Genomic DNA, 17903 nt, shown 5'->3' with positions numbered 1-17903 from the left:
TCAATAGTTTTTTTTTTCAAATAACTGCGAGTTTAACACATTTTTATATATTTTTAAAGAATATATAGTTCGTTTAAAATGCATCTGTGTTTCCCAATTCCCATAGAAGTGGATCAACTATGATCAGCTTAACCTCCAAAATGGTTGAGTTAAACGGGAGATTAAATAATTATATAGTAATAATAATGATAATAATAATGATAACAATAATGATAATAATAACGGTAATAATAATAATAATAACGATAATAATAATAATGATAATAATAATGATAATAATACAATACAGTTATTAGGCGCTTGATACAGATGTTTTTAAGCGCACAGTTTACCGGAAAATTAGTATTTACTCCAAAATAAAACAAAAATCACGATGTCTAATAATATGATCGTTGTTGTTACGTAACTTCATTCTGGTCTTTAAACTGGCGCGACCATGTAAACTGTAATATGCTCATGGTTAAGTGGGCATGTCATTTCCTCTTTATATTACCCTATCATATTACCCGTGGAGGTTCCTAGTGCTCGAGTCAGGATAGGGCTCTATGACATGGGTTCATCCGCAAAGCATCGCAGTCGGTGGTTAGTGTGCCGCAGTTACAGTAAGATGATACGAAAAACACTTTACTTGACAGCGTGTTGGGGCTTTTTATGGAATTGAGTCTGTGTTTGTTGGAGTGTGTGTGTGTGTGTGTGTGTGAATACCGACATTGAGTATTTCATTTCATTTCATTTTATTTAATTTCCGACGAAAGTATACAATATGACATGTGCATATAAACAAAGTAAAGTACAATGTGACTTTGAACAGCATAAAAAAATTATTCAAATGAGATTTAAATGCACGCCGATTTTTTTTTTTTTTTTTACAATGAGACAAAACATACTATTAGATAAAGAAATGCATGGGCAAACTGTAACTGAATCGTAACAAAGAAAAAAAGTTGGAAATGGAAGGGACTGCTAAAAAGGCTAGCTTGTAGAATGCATTCCCCTCGTGAGTAGTAAATTGTAGTAATAGTCAAACAAAACGATTAGACATATTGGTTTGGAAACAGAGGGAACATAAAACAAATCAAACGCACACAAGCGCACACACAGACAGAAACAGAAATAGACAGTATTACGGTTGTTGGTGATGGTTTTAACAAGGAGGTATATATCGCATACATACCACCTTAGTTTCAATCACTCGTTCCAATAAACTTGTATTACACTTTACCACTTTGTATCCATGCTAAATGCTTACTACTGTCCTCAGTATAGTTCTTGTGCAAAATCTCCGTTACAGGTGAGGAGCGTTCCAGGTTGACTATCACCATTACCGGTACCGCGACAAAGTTTGTATAGCTCACGAAGTCCAGGTGTACCCTCCTGATCGGCGGATGTCATCGTGATCATTAAAATCTTTGTGGTACTTTTCGGTTATCCTCTAGCATTGCCTATACCATGCCATTCATTTGTGTATTCGCTCTTATTCGCTGTTTAATGTTTTCTCGTCGTAGCTTTCATATACAGTAAATTATTTAGAATGTTAAGTTTTAATAGTATCAGTATCGTCCTGATGAAACTGGACCCAAAAGATATAATCGTGTAATGTATGGAAGATTTTTTTTTTCCAGTAAAGTTGAATCGCAACGCACCTCTCTATTACTTTCACCAGCAATGACAATCTTCAGATAAGTTTTAAAAAATCAAAATTATCAATTGCGTATATTTCTAAGAGAATATTTAAACAAAAAGACACACATTTCAGTGTTATTTGACCTAATGCTGTAAATGTCTTGCAAAATAACGATTCATTGCAGTTTGTGTGTATTTTGCCACTCTTTTTTCAATTTGAGTATCCCACGATATAAGTTGCACGTGATTATTCCGTAAAGGTGCGCAATTATGTTCTATTAATTCGTTCAAAGTTCCAATTTGTCTTGTTTGCCTTTGTATAATTATCTGCAATAATTACGTTTTTCCCTTTTGCACGTGTTCATTTCATGGTTCTTTCTGCTTTCTGAACTCAAATAAAATTGGATAATAAAGTCAAAGTCAAAAAATGAATACATGAACTTAAAAAACACCGACTAATTTCGTTGTTGTTTTGCTTGAAGGCAGAAGTGGGAGGTAAATTAAACCTTTGATATGAAGTACTTTTTTGAAAATAAAAATAGACTGATGTTTTTGCTCGCTGGGTGAAAAAAAAAAACAAATCCTTTTGCAGCCCCCGAGAGATTTCGATTTCAGTAAACATGATGAGAACAAAAGCTGAGTTCAGTAACCGGCTCCCGAGTTTATTATCTAAAAACAAATATCAGTTGAGCAACATACAAAAGTACAAAAACAAAATACATGCTGCAGAGTATTCATGAATATTTTACGCTGCAGAAAGGTTTCAAAACAAGTAAAACGTTGTTTTTTTAGATTGCATCAACAAAGAAAAGATGTCGGGGCTTTAAACTGCAATATTATTCTGAAGACATTTGCTCTTCGTTGTGTGTGTGTGTGTGAGCGATGTTTGAAATTATCGATTTTAGTTCCAGTGAGTGTAGTTTAGTGCCATGCTTGTGAAACACTTTTTTTCCCGCTGGTGTTTCCTTAGCGTGCTAGCTATGATTACACGATTTTGCTTAAAGGGTGAGACGGTGAAGGAATGCTGCGGTGCCCCCATCTGTTCGGCGGGAAAATACTCGCTGAGTGATGAATAAATCTCTTACGAGAGATGGGTTTCAACAGCTCGTACTCGGCCTCTTATTGCCTTATCCGTCACCCTCGCGCTACGTAAATATTTTCATCCCTAGACGGGTCCCGACGGTGGAAAACTGCCCCCGTGGTCGACGAGAGAAGATGCTGGCTAGGAAGCGGCCTTTCCGCGACAATGTATTGGTCCAGCATTTGCGAAATATGTCTGGTCTCTACGTGCAAGCGATGGACACGGCAGAAAGAGGAGTTTACACGCATGGACCTTTTAGAATTTATTTTCAGTCATCGTATGTGATCATTACTAAATTAGTATTCTGTTATCATTACGAAGTGTCACAACAAATAGTCATCTTTCTATTTACCATAATTCATCCCAACCCGAATCCTGGCAAACTCTTGCCTGTTTTTTTTTCTGTTTTTTTTTTCCAATGGTTCTATTTCATGCCTCTTAGACACGGCTTTCTGTTAGTTTCTGGTGGTCCGGAAAATAAAAACAAATTAACAAAATGATAGCGTGCATATAATCATATACGTGTTTTCTTTAATAGTTGATTGCGTACGCGTTTCTGGTCATTTTCAGGCATGTAAAAATATTACCAATGCACTTAAATTGATATGCGTGAAGCGCACTTATGACCGTAATAGGCCTTCCCTCTTCGACTAGCCACTATAGGATCATCAATCATTGGCGTGTTTAAACAACGGAAGGATTTTGACAGACTCTTCAAAATGGAGAAGAGGACACAAGGGGTGGCGTAAGGATTGAAATTACTTTGGGGAAAGTGAAATGGAAATAGGGGAGAGGACCTCTTGTGGGGGAGACAAAAAAATATCAACAATCAAGAAGAGAAATTCAATGTATGATACGCCCAGATCATTCTTGAATAATTCAAGACTATTCGCTACTAACCCGGAGGTGCTATGCCCCCATAGGAACTATCAAACGTCATGATGTGAGGTCATGACCGACCTGTGAGAACAGACACGCATGAAGTTTCAATAATACCTGTGAGCTAGGAACGCTTTCATTTTTGTTATAACTTGAGCAAATCAACTTGGCTGTTATAGATTTACATTGCTTCTCTTTATTTCATTTGCTTTGAGCTTTAAACAAACTCTGTGTATGTGATTTGTTATTCATGACATGTCTATTAGTGTTCTTGACAAGAAAGGGCTGCACGTTTGTGTGCCCATTGAATTAGAGATAGTGTAAAGTAAAACATAATGAAAGGTTTCCCATTAATGTGAAAAACGTGAAACCTTTCCCAATGTATTTTTTTTACATACCAGCATATATTATACGCGGATATGCACAAAATTACATTGGGAAACTTTTTATCATCACATCATTATGCTTGCCATCATCATAAATTACAGGTTGATATCTACAGTAACTATAATTATGTCTTTGACATTTGTGCTTTTCAGTGGATCATTCTTATCGAAATCACATTTACTTTTCTCTCAACCTAACAAAGTATGTATTGTTTCTCTTATTATTCAGTTCATTCACACTATACAAGTATTTAATGAAATATTTTTTGATTCACTTACATTGAACGCACAAAATTGCTATAACAACACTATCTTTGAGAGCTATGCTTTGTATTATGTTTTACACTTTTGTTGGAATGAAATAGATTATGATAATAAATTTTTGGATTGAATTGAGGATACCTAAGGGAATGAATGAAACCAGATTAGGCATGATGCCAGAGAGCAAGTCATGTATAAACACGAGTGACGTTTACTGCACGGGGGGGGGGGGGGGTAACTTTCCAACTGACTTGTAACCCATCCGCGTCCCTCTCCCACCCCCCCCCCCCCCAAAAAAAAAAAAGAGAGTCAAGGCTTCGTTGACACTTTCCCTTTAAAAGGAGTGTGTGTGTGTGTGTGTATGTGTGTGTGTGTGTGTGTGTGTGTGTGTGTTTTCCTTTGTCAATTTGACCAGTAGAAAACGGTTTAGATTCATTAGATTCATTTTTTTCGTATCAGCTGTATCCGAAGGATACCTATATCAAAGTATCGGCATCATGAGTACTTATAAAAACTACGTTTCTGCGTGTGTAATGGCTTATGTCATTAATATGCATTACTAGTATAATAGGCAACATATTTTAACGCAGCTGTCATTAGTTTGCACTGTGTGCTTTAAATACTATCACGCAAATGCTAAATCATTCTTACGAACTTATTAAAACCCAGAGCTTTTGTGTGTGATTGTGTGTGTGTGTGTGTGTGTGTGCGTGCGTGTGTGTATGTGTGTGTGCGCACGCGCGCGTGTGTGTGTGTATACATATTTGTGTGATGCAATTTACCTCATGCCCACATTCCCATGCGCTCGTATGGGGAGAGTGTCCGGCATTGTAAGGTACGGTGATCTGCAGGAGGCACTATCTCCCGTAGATATGAAATCATCAATTTCGTCAAAATAGCCCTCTAACTCTCAAATGCCACTACCTTTTTTTTCTCTCTCTCTTTCTCTCTTTAAACGATTCTTTTCTCTCTCTATCTCTCTATCTATCCATCTTGTTCTTTGTCGCTCCCAATCTCCACAATTTCTATCTACTATATCTATCTATCATGTCTATCTGTCTTGTATCTATTTCACTGTCTGCAGGAAAGTATGAATGAAGCTAAGTAGTATCGGGCAATCTCCTCCCCATGTCCGAGAATGGATCATGTTTCCTTCTTGCTCTCATAGAGACCTATTAAGTTCCCCTGGGGCGAAATACTGGCCCTTCCCTCGAGCGTCTCCCCCCTTTTTTTCCCTTTGTTTCAGCCTCCCAGAAGACAATTTGCCCTCTTTTCACCCCAACACTGAGAATTCGAGCTGCTCAATCAACGACACGCACTCTCAAAAAGGTTGTTTCCTTCAGAAATAAGAGACAATACGCTCAACGTCCCCATTTTTCCTGTTCATGAACACTCATACCTATATTTACACTGTAGTCAGGCCGTTTAGTACACATAATGATAATCAATATTATTGTTTTTGTAATGTTAGCACATGGTTCTCAATCTGCTAAAAAAAAGATTAAGGTTACACCCCGTAGTATAATAATTCCTACTTCAAAGGATTACATTTAGTGTGAATTACTTCTGCTAGTGAATGTAACAATTTTTTTCTATCTTACAGGCACTATTATATTATGTAAGCACCGGAGAAACCGAAAGAAAGGGGGGGATTAACGGACAAGTCCACCTTCATGTACATAAGGATTGAGAGAATGCAGCAATTAGTAGAACACATCAGTGAAAGTTTGAGGAAAATTGGACAATCCGTTCAAAAGTTACAAATATTTTAAGTATCTGCGCAGTCACTGCTGGAAGAGAAGACTACTATGACAGTATAATTGCGGATGTCACATGCGTACAACTATTTAAGGAAAATAAAAAGAGAATTTCACAAAACTTTACTTTTTGAATAAAGTGCACAGTTCTTCGACTTGCTACTGACGTATGTTAAGGGTAATATTATTCCCCCTGCCTTCTGAAAGAGAGAAGTCGAGTGTTTTTTTGTTATGGGAGAAAAATGGAAATATGTTGAATTTTCTTTATTCTTTCTTTATATCGTTGTACTCCTGTGACATCACAAGCTATAGTAGTCTTTTCATCCAGCCGTGACTGAGCAGAAACTTCAAAAATTCATAACTTTTTAACGGATTGTCCGATTCTGCTCAAACTCTCACTGTTGCGTTCTACTGATATTGCTGCATTCACTCAACCCACATGTCTATGAAGGTGAACTTGTCCTTTAAGTACCAGCTCCCTTTGCCTTGGCATACTAACTGCAGATCGAGCATTCTATGAAGTGCCGAATATTCCTTTTACGAAAAAGAAGCCAACAATATTTATTTTTCGGTTTGTTAATTCAACTGCCGACGATTGACACTACTTCATTTGCTGTAATTTGTTATCTTATGACGATTGTACTGCGGTAAATCTTCAATCGACCTGATGGTTGCGCTATTATGAGAAGTGACAACTCACACAACATCGGATTAACGAATCAAATTGGTAATAACGGAAGCGTCGTTACTGCATTAAACGGCAAAAGTGAAAATGATTACTTTGTAAATGTAATTACATTCTCAAAAATGTGTTCATATCGAGTGTCAAAACAAACGCATCGTTAATACACAGAAGCCAGAAAATCTTTTCGCTTAAAAAGAGGTTACGTTCTTTCTGTGTAATTCGATTTTCTTCTTTGCTTTTTCTTCCTAAATCTATCCACCTCTAGCAAACCATGATTAAGGCATTTATATCATCCAAGCCTGGTCACTCTTGCTTCAGAAACGGAGAGACGAGTCTAAAAGTACGATAAATATAAAAGCGATAACGGGTGCTGCAGTACCAATAGCCAAAACGAGAGCCATTTCACACCCAAGCTGCAAGCCAGATGCTTTGCTTGTGATGACACCTTCCCGTCACACCTAGGACACTCAGATTTTCCGGTACTGATTGATTACAGGAACCCACTCTTATTCATTAACCTCCTTAGCTTCTGTTCCAACCGCATTGAAGTCGCTGCGCTCTGCTCTTGTGGAATATATAACTCGCTTCGCATCTGGCAAACCAATTAAAGACAGGTTGAGTAAGAAGCCAATAAGACATTCAATGGTGTGTTCTTCTTTCCTACTCTCTCATAAAACTCTGACTTTCATCAGTCGTGACGTTCTAGGTGTTTCATGATTACAATCCCTATTCCAACCATTTTCATATCTATTTCCTCCTCTGAAATTAACATTATTAAGATAATTATGAAATATGTAGATTTCCCATTATTTTCAAAAATGTTTTTTGTTTCTAATTATCAACCATTTAGAGCACTGACATGAATAAATGACGACACGCTGACTAGAGGTATTAGTTACAATGTGTTATACTAAACATGGTTATCCATTTGAAAAGAAACAGGACATTACTGCCACTACAGAAAACTAAAAGCCTCGATATTTATACCCGTTTGACAATTTTTTCTTTCTTGTTTAAGAGGGAGTAAGAACAGTGCAGCAACTCTCATGAATGTGTTCTTGATTGGAGAAACATTTAAAATTTACCATCTTCTAGTCGTTTAAGTCTTAAAAGTGCGCATATCTAAAACATATTCATGCGTTTCTCCCACATAATGTAGTGCGTGTGTGTGTGCGTACATGTGTGTACATTTATTTTATGATGTTAATTTATATGTATGTTTTGGAGAATTTCTTGATATTTTTTAGATTTTCCTTTACAGTCTCACTTCACACAATGCCTTTTACATACGTGGGCACTGTTGAAAGTGACTGAAGTTATTAATATATATATATATATATATATTTTTTTTTTTTTTGGGGGGGGGGGTTCTACATGTACCGAAACAAAAGCGAGAATATAGTAGAAAGAGTATATTTTTTTATGTAAATTGTGATATATCTATACCATAATATTCTCTATCAACAATTGCCTTTTGCATTTTATTTTGGTCATTACAAATATTTTCTTGACCTTTTTTTCTTTCACATGTCGAAAATCATGCTAACTGGTCAATGCATTCAAATGCTGAGAAGAGCAAATACTGAATGGAAAGACATAAAAAGACAATTGAAGAAAGGCAGAAAATCAGAAGTATATGGATAAAGACTTTTGCATTTTGCTCTCTTTTAGCTAAAAAAAAAGCAAATATATACAATGTGCAATATGTCGCAAAGATGATACAACGAAACTGTGTTAACCTTTGAATTGAAGGTGTTACCTTTACACGCTTACAAAAAACAATATCTATCCCTTACGGCGCTGCATTGCCGAGTCCCCGAAGATAGAGAACATACATCATGGAATAATCTTAGTGTTTTTACAAGTGACAAACTCGATTATTCAATGTCGACCACGACGGCGAACATGGCCAGAATGCCAGAAGGTCTCTTGATGTGTCCTAGATATCGTTGTCGTTATTTTTCTTAATGCAATATGAAATATACCTGTAAGTAGTAGCAGCAGAGACTGTAGGCAATATTCATTACGGCACCGCCATCTGGTTATGATCTGGTTTATGTTTTCAGACTAGTTTCGTAATCATTTGTTCATGTCCATTAGGTATTTCTTATACATGTATATAATCTTGAAAATCCATCATCTGTCTAATCCCATTACAAACCACGTCATCACACAAAGGTTACATTGAATATCGGGCAAGATCTTTTCGGACGCCTTGCACCTTTTTCACGAACACACGCATACAGTTCTATCGCGTTTATGCTATGGAGGTAGGGACTTATGTCGTCCAGTGCATCGTGCTTCATAATATTAATTCTTAGCCTTTTTACCAGGTGACAGGAGGATTTAAAGGAAGAGCGATCCCTTTCTTCTGCCGTACGGCGCACGGCACCTTTAAGGTCTTAAGGGCAGTCCGGGTTAGTCGTTCTCGCGGGATCAGGGTGAGAGTCATGGATTGACGGATGCGACAAATCGAGAAAGCAGATGTCGGGAGGAAGTGGTGAAGGGGCGTTCCCGAGCCATCCCCTATCAACAGTGGGACATCCAGTCCTCAGATTGATGGCAGCCCTAGGAACCGTTGGAGATTATAATTTCTACAAACATTTAATAGAGAGAAAAAGGTGATTGATTTTCTTAACTGTTTTCTTAGTTATTCTTAACTGTTTTCTTTTCGTTTTCTTCTCCTTCTTCTTCGCCTTTTCCTTCTTCTTCTTGGGGAGGAGCTGGGGAAGCGCGCGTAACGATTCATTCCCTAAATGTGTGTATCACAGTACGTTAAGATAGGAACCATAATGGTGTGTATCATCTCTAAGAAAGCTCACCTGGAATGGGAACAGCTATTGTCGTCACAAGGAAATATCAGCAACTGGAAAAGCAGGTGCAATAAATAGGACATCTCTGTTCACCTAGAGTAAGAACATTTTTAGAACCGGATTGACAATGAGGAAATTGTCTATTAACCTCAAGACATATGCTGGAACGAAATTACACGATAGCCTGCCGTGATGCGAGTGGAGACTTAATGTTAGGACCCCCCCCCCCCCCCCCACCAAGCAGTTGTCTGGATGAATCATGCGTAAAATATTTTGCTATATATATATTCTTTTTTTCTCCAAAGTCTAATCTGAATCTTGATATGCAGATCTGGATCAGTCTGACTTCCTAACCTCATTACACAGGAGAGAAAAAGCTAGAAAGGAAGAAAACTTATGCTAAAAACAGCTCAGAGGGCTCCCTCAAACCCACAGCAACATCCTGATGGGTGTCGTCTAACTGAAAGGTACGCCACAGCCCTTCCTGCGTAGCTCGCTGATGCACTTTGGTTAATACTGGGTAGGACATTAATGTCAACAGTTAGCGGCACGAAGAGAAAGAGAGGGATAGAGGAAGAGGGGGGGGGGGGTAGGGGAGAGAGATGGGGGAGGGGAGGAAGAGGAAAACGAGGCAATCGTGCAAGGTGTCGTCTCATCAGTTCGTCATGTTATGGTGTCGTGTTAGGAATGTTACGAAATCCTACCTATTATGCTGACTTGTTATAGCCCTGAGAGATCCCCTTGGCGGTTGTATCGCCCTTCCAGCTCGGTGCTTTTTACTCATGCTCACCTGGTCTCGGGATGGTAATTCCCCCGCACTTTAACCCCCCTCCTCTCTCTCTCTCTCTCTCTCCTCTCTCTCTCTCTCTCTCTATAAAACATCGGCGGGAATGAACGATGTTCAGAAATCTTGGCTCGGACGTTAAGAAGATATTTCTCCCCGGGAAGCAATTCCAAGGTTGCTGCAGGGAAGGGATAGATCACAACGACGGAGATACATCCGGTGTGACCGTCAAATTTCATACACGATGCTGTCTTTATTTCGATTTCTATGACATCTACAGGCAGAAGTATGACCAGACAGTGCCTCATCACCTAGTGAAGACTGATGTCTCTTCTAGAGAACATTCCATCAGGAAGAAAGAAAGACTGTTGTTGTGACGCCCAAGGGGGAAGTCATTTTGAAAGCGGAGGGGAAGACGGGAAGGATGATGGAAACAAAAGCAAGGTGATTGAAGAGCTTCTTGAGATGCCTGGCAAGTTAAAGAGACCCTGACTGTCCCATATTGTCCAAGAAGGTTTAGTTAGACACAAGTCACAGGGAGAAATCTGGGTCGAGGACATCCATGCCATGGAAGCGGAGTCTAAACATTGCAGACAAGCTCACCTTCTTCCAGCCAAGGACGTAGACCTTTAAACTTTGATACACCAGGACCCCATTTCATAAAGATATATTGATATGATAGCAACTAGACTTGCTGGAGTGGCAATTGTCATGGTAATAACAAGTATCAGCTTCATGATTGGCTGTTGGTTTTGGAAGTTGCCATTCCAGCAAGAGTTGCTATCCTAACGTTGTAAATTACAATCAAAGAATGTAAGTCGTTTATCATGTTGTCTACAAGCAGACAAGTCACCAACAACACCAAACAAAATACACCCACCCAGACCAACACACACACACGCACACACACATATCCACTAATAATATTATACACACGTCATAATGCACACACACAGACGTTGTCTGTGGGTACACTGTTCCTCGCTTGAACCCTGTCTATCCCACACTTGACGCAAAAGAGCCATCTAATTTATAAAGATCTCTGTACTTTAATAGCGAGGTATAATGGCACAACACACACACACACACACACACACACACACACACACACACACACATACACGTACACACATTCACACGCACTGACGCAAAAACCTATCATCCAATGTCATCATGTCTGTTTGTATTGAATAAAAATATCAGAATCACCAGACCTTACTAACACGTTACCTGTCAGATGTTAATAAAATAAATCATCCAAATGTTCCTTAAAAGACATACGAGAGAACAGCATAAACGTACAAGTGTGTTATCGATTATAATAATGTACATACTTCTGAAAATACGAGCATGTTATGAGCATATGCGTCTAGGTTCGTCTAGTCACTTGTGCCGGTCATCTTGGTTTTTGTTTATTTTTCTAGGCTCTGTTTTGACAAGAGTGTCACATTTTATACTTAATCTGATATGGAACAAGGGCAACTGAATGTCGTAAAAGGGATTAGAGTTTGTTCAATGCTTGTCGAGAAGCACAGAACAAGCAATGGAAAAGAGAAGCGGGTTACAAAAATATTTGTCGCCTATTCTAATTTTGTCGAAATATGATACCCTTTCAGTAAAAGAGCCCCTGAGTTGATGGATAACCTGTCAGGAATGCACATTTCACAACTCGCATGTTTTCGAATAAGTCTTTTTCTTTCCCCTTTGACACTTCAAAAATGATAGATGACTTGGTCACAGAAAATGTAACCTCACTCCTGCTAGAAACTTGGGATGATACTTGCAAAAAAAAAGAAAAAGAAAAGGAAAAAGAAAAAGAACCGAAGAATGACAATTTCTTGAAGGTCGTGTAAGCCTTAACCGAGGTTTTTAATCCGTTCAATACTGGAACCTGGTGGCCTGTGTATTAAGTCTATGGGGATTTTAGAATTCAATATGGAATGGGTTAAGATTCTGAATGCCGGTCTACCACCTTCGGGGTGCCTCTTCCTCCCAAAGAGTATGGTTATTTTCCCAAGTATTCAGCGCTTGGTACGCCCTCTTCACGAAGGCAAAGCGTTTCTAGGATCGAAATTCACCTAAACAGACTGATTATAATAGTAGCCATGATAAAAGAAATCATGGGCGTACATACTCGAGCAGGATTCGAACCTACTATCTCCTGATCTCCGGACTGGCGTCATATCCACTAGACCACCGAACTTCCGCCCTACAGTAAGTGTTGGTTCTAATCCTTTAGATACCATGCAGCGGGTACTGTGCAATTAGACAAATTCATATCATTTTTCCGTCGAGATGATTTCACTGCAACTGATTGACAAATTGCCCTGCATCGACGTAAATAAGCACTAAATTGATCAGTCTTTTCGTAGTAGCCATGACTAAAAAAATAAATGGGCGTACGTACTCGAGCAGGATTTGAATCTACTATCTCCTGGTCTCCGGACAGGCGTCATATCCACTAGACCAACGAACTGCCGCCCTACAGCAAGTGTTGGTTCTAATCCTTATAGCATGCAGCGGGTACTGCTTTGTTATTCAAATTCAACAAATTCTTCCGTCGAGATGTTTTCATTGCAACTGATTGACAAATTGCCCCACATCAACGTAAATAAGCACTGAATTGATCAGTGTTTTAGTAGTAGCCATGATAAAAAAAATCATGGGCGTACATACTCGAGCAGGATTCGAACCTACGACCTCCTGATCACCGGACAGGCGTCATCTCCACTAGACCACCGAGCTTTCGCCGACAGCAAGTGTTGGTTCTAATCCTTAACACTGATCAATTCAGTGCTTATTTACGTCGATGTAGGGCAGTTTGTCAATCAATTGCAATTAAAAAACATATCGACGGAAGAATTTCATGAATTTGAATAGATTGATTATAGCCGTTAGGAAAAAGATAGTCAATATTTATTGTCATTGCTTAAAGCAGACTTAGACAAGTACATGAAAAATACATGAAAATTTAGTCTCCATCAAACTTCAAAACGTATCAGATGTTTGACGAGTTTGACACTCAATATCACGCAAGTAGATGTGTATGTGAACGTCTGCACACAACGTAAAGGGACACTGAGCTAAACATCTAATAACCATGAAAATAATGACTGTGATTTCTTCATCATCGAGGTGATTATAGATTCATATATTGACCTCGACATCACCTCAATAATAACAACAGCGAAACCTGAAGAGCATTTAGTAAGAAATAAAATAAAGCGATACATGAATAGTTTCTCTTCTCTCCGTCCAAAAATCAGCGAGGATTTCTCGGCAGGAAGTACTGTGTGCCAGGGTTTCGTCTCAGCGTCAGGTAAGATCAACGTGATCAAGAATCTTCAACTTGGTAAGATGTGGGGTGGCGCAGCACGGCTGGGTAGCCACAACCACGGTAAAGTGTTTTGACGCTAAAATGGATGCATACCGGCATCATATCGGGGCTATTGCTCGTTGTTCTGGGAGAAATGGGTCAAGCGAATGATTTGTGAGTAGCCGACTCCCCGCATGTCTATAGAGGCACATCAAATGGGAGCCGCAACATTTGGCCAGCCTGGTTTAATGGGGAGATCGGCAGAATACCAGCAAGGGGCTGAATAGGTTAAAGGAGCCCCTGGAGTGCCATAGCATCATGTTAATACCTAGTCATGCCATCGTTTTCTAGAACAATAATGTCTATATAAAGGTCCAACGTGATACGCTTTTGAATTCGTCTACAGCGCAAACAAACATTAGTAACAAGAGCACTCGAAAGCATGCATTATGTTCATAACAAGTAGCAAACACACGTACACAAAATGCATACACACGTACAAAAAAAAAACCTCCTATCCACGTGAGTCAACTCAGCTCCTATCACGCAAGTTCGAATTTTTACCCCAAGGCCGTGACCTTAATCTTCCCTCGACCTATTTCAAAGCGATCCATTGTCATGTGTAGACGAGTACGACACTCTCTCCCGTGTAGTGATTGTCTGCCGGTAGCGGGTATTTCTTCTTCGTGATGTCGAAGGTTTTCAAGGGCAAACTGATATTATATGACCCTGCAGACCATTAGAAGGAATGAACATTTAACAAGACGTTTATCACACACAAAAAAAAGAATATGCATATAATTGTGATACACACATACATACATAAACCCACACACACCAACAAACACAGACTCAATTCCATAAAAAAGCCCCAACACGCCGTCAAGTAAAGTGTTTTTCGTATCATCTTACTGTAACTGCGGCACACTGACCACCGACTGCGATGCTTTGCGGATGAACACATGTCATAGAGTCGTATCTGGACTCAACCACCAGAAATCCCCACAAGTTATGATAAATATATTAACAAACTGGTAATGTGATCTAATCTATTTCGAAGGACGATAATGTACATAACGTTTGCTTATGTTTGTGTGAGTTTTCGACAGTCTTTTGAAGTGAACATTTTTGCGTAGATATTTGCGTTACTGTGATATTAATCTTCTAGCCGGTGTGCAGATGGCGAATGAGTTCACTCAGAATGTCACAGTCCGTTTACCCGCCTTGCTCTTTCTGCAGCCTATGATTCAATTCTGCTCCCAGCGCTCGAGCAGTCCAACCCGCCCCCGCCATACGGGTGCCTCAAGTGCAGGCCATTACATTCTTTACAGAAAAACATGTATGTCACAACGTGCATGACGATGGCCCACGCTGATGCTCGAATTTCGCGGGAAATTTATGCACTAACTAGTTTTGCTTTTACGTGCTCGTGTAGCTATCTTTACGTCGACGCAATTTTTTTTTTTTTTGTAACGGGGTGGGGGTCGTGGTGAAAGCTGGGGAAAAGGGGATGAAGGCTACAAAGACGAGAGCAACAACAGCAACAACGATATCGTCATTTTCTCGTCTTCTAGTGCGTGTTGTCAGAGAAAACGCGAACACGACGAACGTGAGCTGAATTTCTGATCCAAGGCAAAGGAAGGCAAAGTTCCTTTGCACACCTGTCCTCCTCCTCCTCTCTCTCTTTCCCTCTCTCTTACTATCTTTCCTTTTACTATCCGTTTTTTCTCCCTCTACCCTTGCCTTTCTCTTCCTCTTTCCCATCTGTTTTACTCTTCCACTTTCCTTCTATCTTGTTCCTTTTGGTCTTTTCTCTTTCAGGAGCTGAACTTTAAAGAGATCAGTCGGTTTGATATATACGGCTCGTTTACTCTTCAAGTTACCGTGACATCGTTTTTGCAGAGATTTTAATCATGTTCTGCTCTTCTTTTTTAAAGCACACGTCAGTGAAGTCATATTTGTCATATTGTATCTTCAAGTGCCCACTCCTCTCGTAATATTCACACCGACTTAAATCTAATAAACCGATATAACCGGCAGTGTTTCAAACACTGAGTTAACCAAACCAAGCATCGCTGGAGGTGTGTGATACATGTTTTTCCACATGTGTAAATCAGCTAGGGAAAATTTGAGGAAGCATTTCTAGTTGTAGTTTGGTTTTTTAATGTCATCAATTTGCCCGCCATAAAATGTTACGCGAGAATGAGTGCCGACATCAAAAGAGCCGTGTACTGCGGTGGAGTGGTAAATGAAAAGAATATGGTGTGTGTTCGCGATGTACTAGTCTGCCAGAGCGGATATTGGGTGTGAAGGGAAGAAGGTCTCATCGTTCCCATTAACTGACCAATGAGGCTATTCAGATCAACGTCATGATCTATTGAGTACATGATCGTACGTGATCATGCATAGTCTAATTAATTGAAACTACTAAGTGATATTTTCATATATCACATTACTACTGAAAGCAAGAGACCTGTATCATGTTCATTATTATTTCCATTATTACAATTATTATCATTGTTATCATTATTATCATTATCATTATCATTATTATCATCATTATTATTAATACTAATGATATTATTATTATCATTATCATTATTATTATCATCATCATTATGATGATGAGTCTCTAGAAAATTAATCTACATCTGTGTTTATAATCATCTTATCTAATCACACATCATGATAATTATGCAGGATCATACTTTACAATACTAATCATTAGCTCTTTTTCTGTCAGCTTTAGGCCTTATTATTATTCGCAGTGAATGAGTGTTGCCATGGTGATCAGAGTGCAGCGTCTTTGGTCCAAGAGATGCCCCCCCCCCCATCCACCCCCTCCCATTTTCGACTGATGAAATGTCACACAAGAGTAAGCCAGATATTTGATTCGTTTCCCCCCCCCCCTTCCTCTTCTTTTTCTTCTTCCTCTCCTTCTGCTTAAACTTATGACCTGGTCGCACTGCACTTTCCAAACGGAAGGGGGGGGGGGGACAAAAACAAAACAATATGGCGGGAACAGGGAGGCCCTCTGCCTAGCTGCGATATGTACGAACGTGGAGACAATCTTGAAAGGTCTCCTTTCCAATCCGTATATTGGATCCGTGATAGATTTCCGTTTTCTCCCGGCGATATTTCAGAAGTTGGTGTTTGTGTGTATATATATAAATATTCGGCGTGATAGATGAGGCAGCGAACGAGCCCCCCGGATCCGAGACAAGAATGAACCCGTAGACGAAATGTAGTTTTGAAAATAAAGAGCCATGTTTGCCGCATTAGGATTTTTCTCATAGACTCATTCCTATCATAGCTTAGACGTTATTTCATACACACATACCCATAGGTATACATTTCGAGGATGTAAGTTTCTCATGCCTTTCCTTAGTGTTTATAGAGGCAAACATCTTGCCTTCAGGAGCAGATTTGATTAAAAATTGATATACGTATATTTGTCACATTTTACGGTACAGCTAAATCCAATCAAGCAACATCCCCCAAAATGTATCTGTACGTAAATCTAGAATATGACATTCATTTAGGCTCACATTCTCCCTATAGCGTAACAGAGAAAGGGTAAAGAAGATCTCCCACCTTTTTGTCCCTCTCTTCGTTGTTAGTTTTAGTGCTTAAAACGCCCTCCTGTCTCACTCAAATATGAACGTGTAGTGACATATATCAATGCATTGATATCTTTTTAGAGCTACTCATAGTGTCACCAGGATTTTTTGTTTTGTTGTTGTTGTTGTTGTTTTTTTTTTTTGTTTTCTTTTTAATAACCACGACCCGGCAATAATTACAAAGATGTCTGTTACCTTCGAAACAGTTTTTTTTTTCTCCCCTAAACTCCTTGACTTTCTTTAAATGTCATATTCTTTCTAAATTGTATACACGACATGGTGACCTCTTTCTTTTCTCTTCTCTCTTTTTTTTTTGTTTCTGTTATGTTGAATCAGAAACCGTCGAGCATGTTTGCGTCATGACTTTGACAATTAAGATAATACGCCGATGTTGTAGTTTAGATGTCGAACTCTGAAGATTCTTTTGTCAAAAGAAATATAATAGGAACGGTTACTAAAGGTCAACTTGTCGCTTGAACGTTGATGTTCACATTTACATGACATGAACAAATTATGTTTAAACGACAGATGCTGATATCGAGTTTAGGTTGGGCGCGCCTTGAATATGATCTAAACCTGAGTGATTGAATTAAAAGAGATAGTCACGATTAGATTTTGCGCGTTTTGTGTTTGGACTAGACTGATGTCCCGATGTTTGGTACTACCGTAGATGAAAATCTATCTTACCCCTTTTACTT

Source organism: Diadema antillarum, unplaced genomic scaffold, assembly GCF_040938485.1.
Source record: "Diadema antillarum isolate AM-2024a unplaced genomic scaffold, OU_Dant_1.0 scf00000050, whole genome shotgun sequence".
Classification (NCBI taxonomy): Eukaryota; Metazoa; Echinodermata; class Echinoidea; order Diadematoida; family Diadematidae; genus Diadema; species Diadema antillarum.
The sequence above is the reverse complement of the archived record's forward strand: the minus strand, read 5'-3'. Positions refer to the sequence as shown.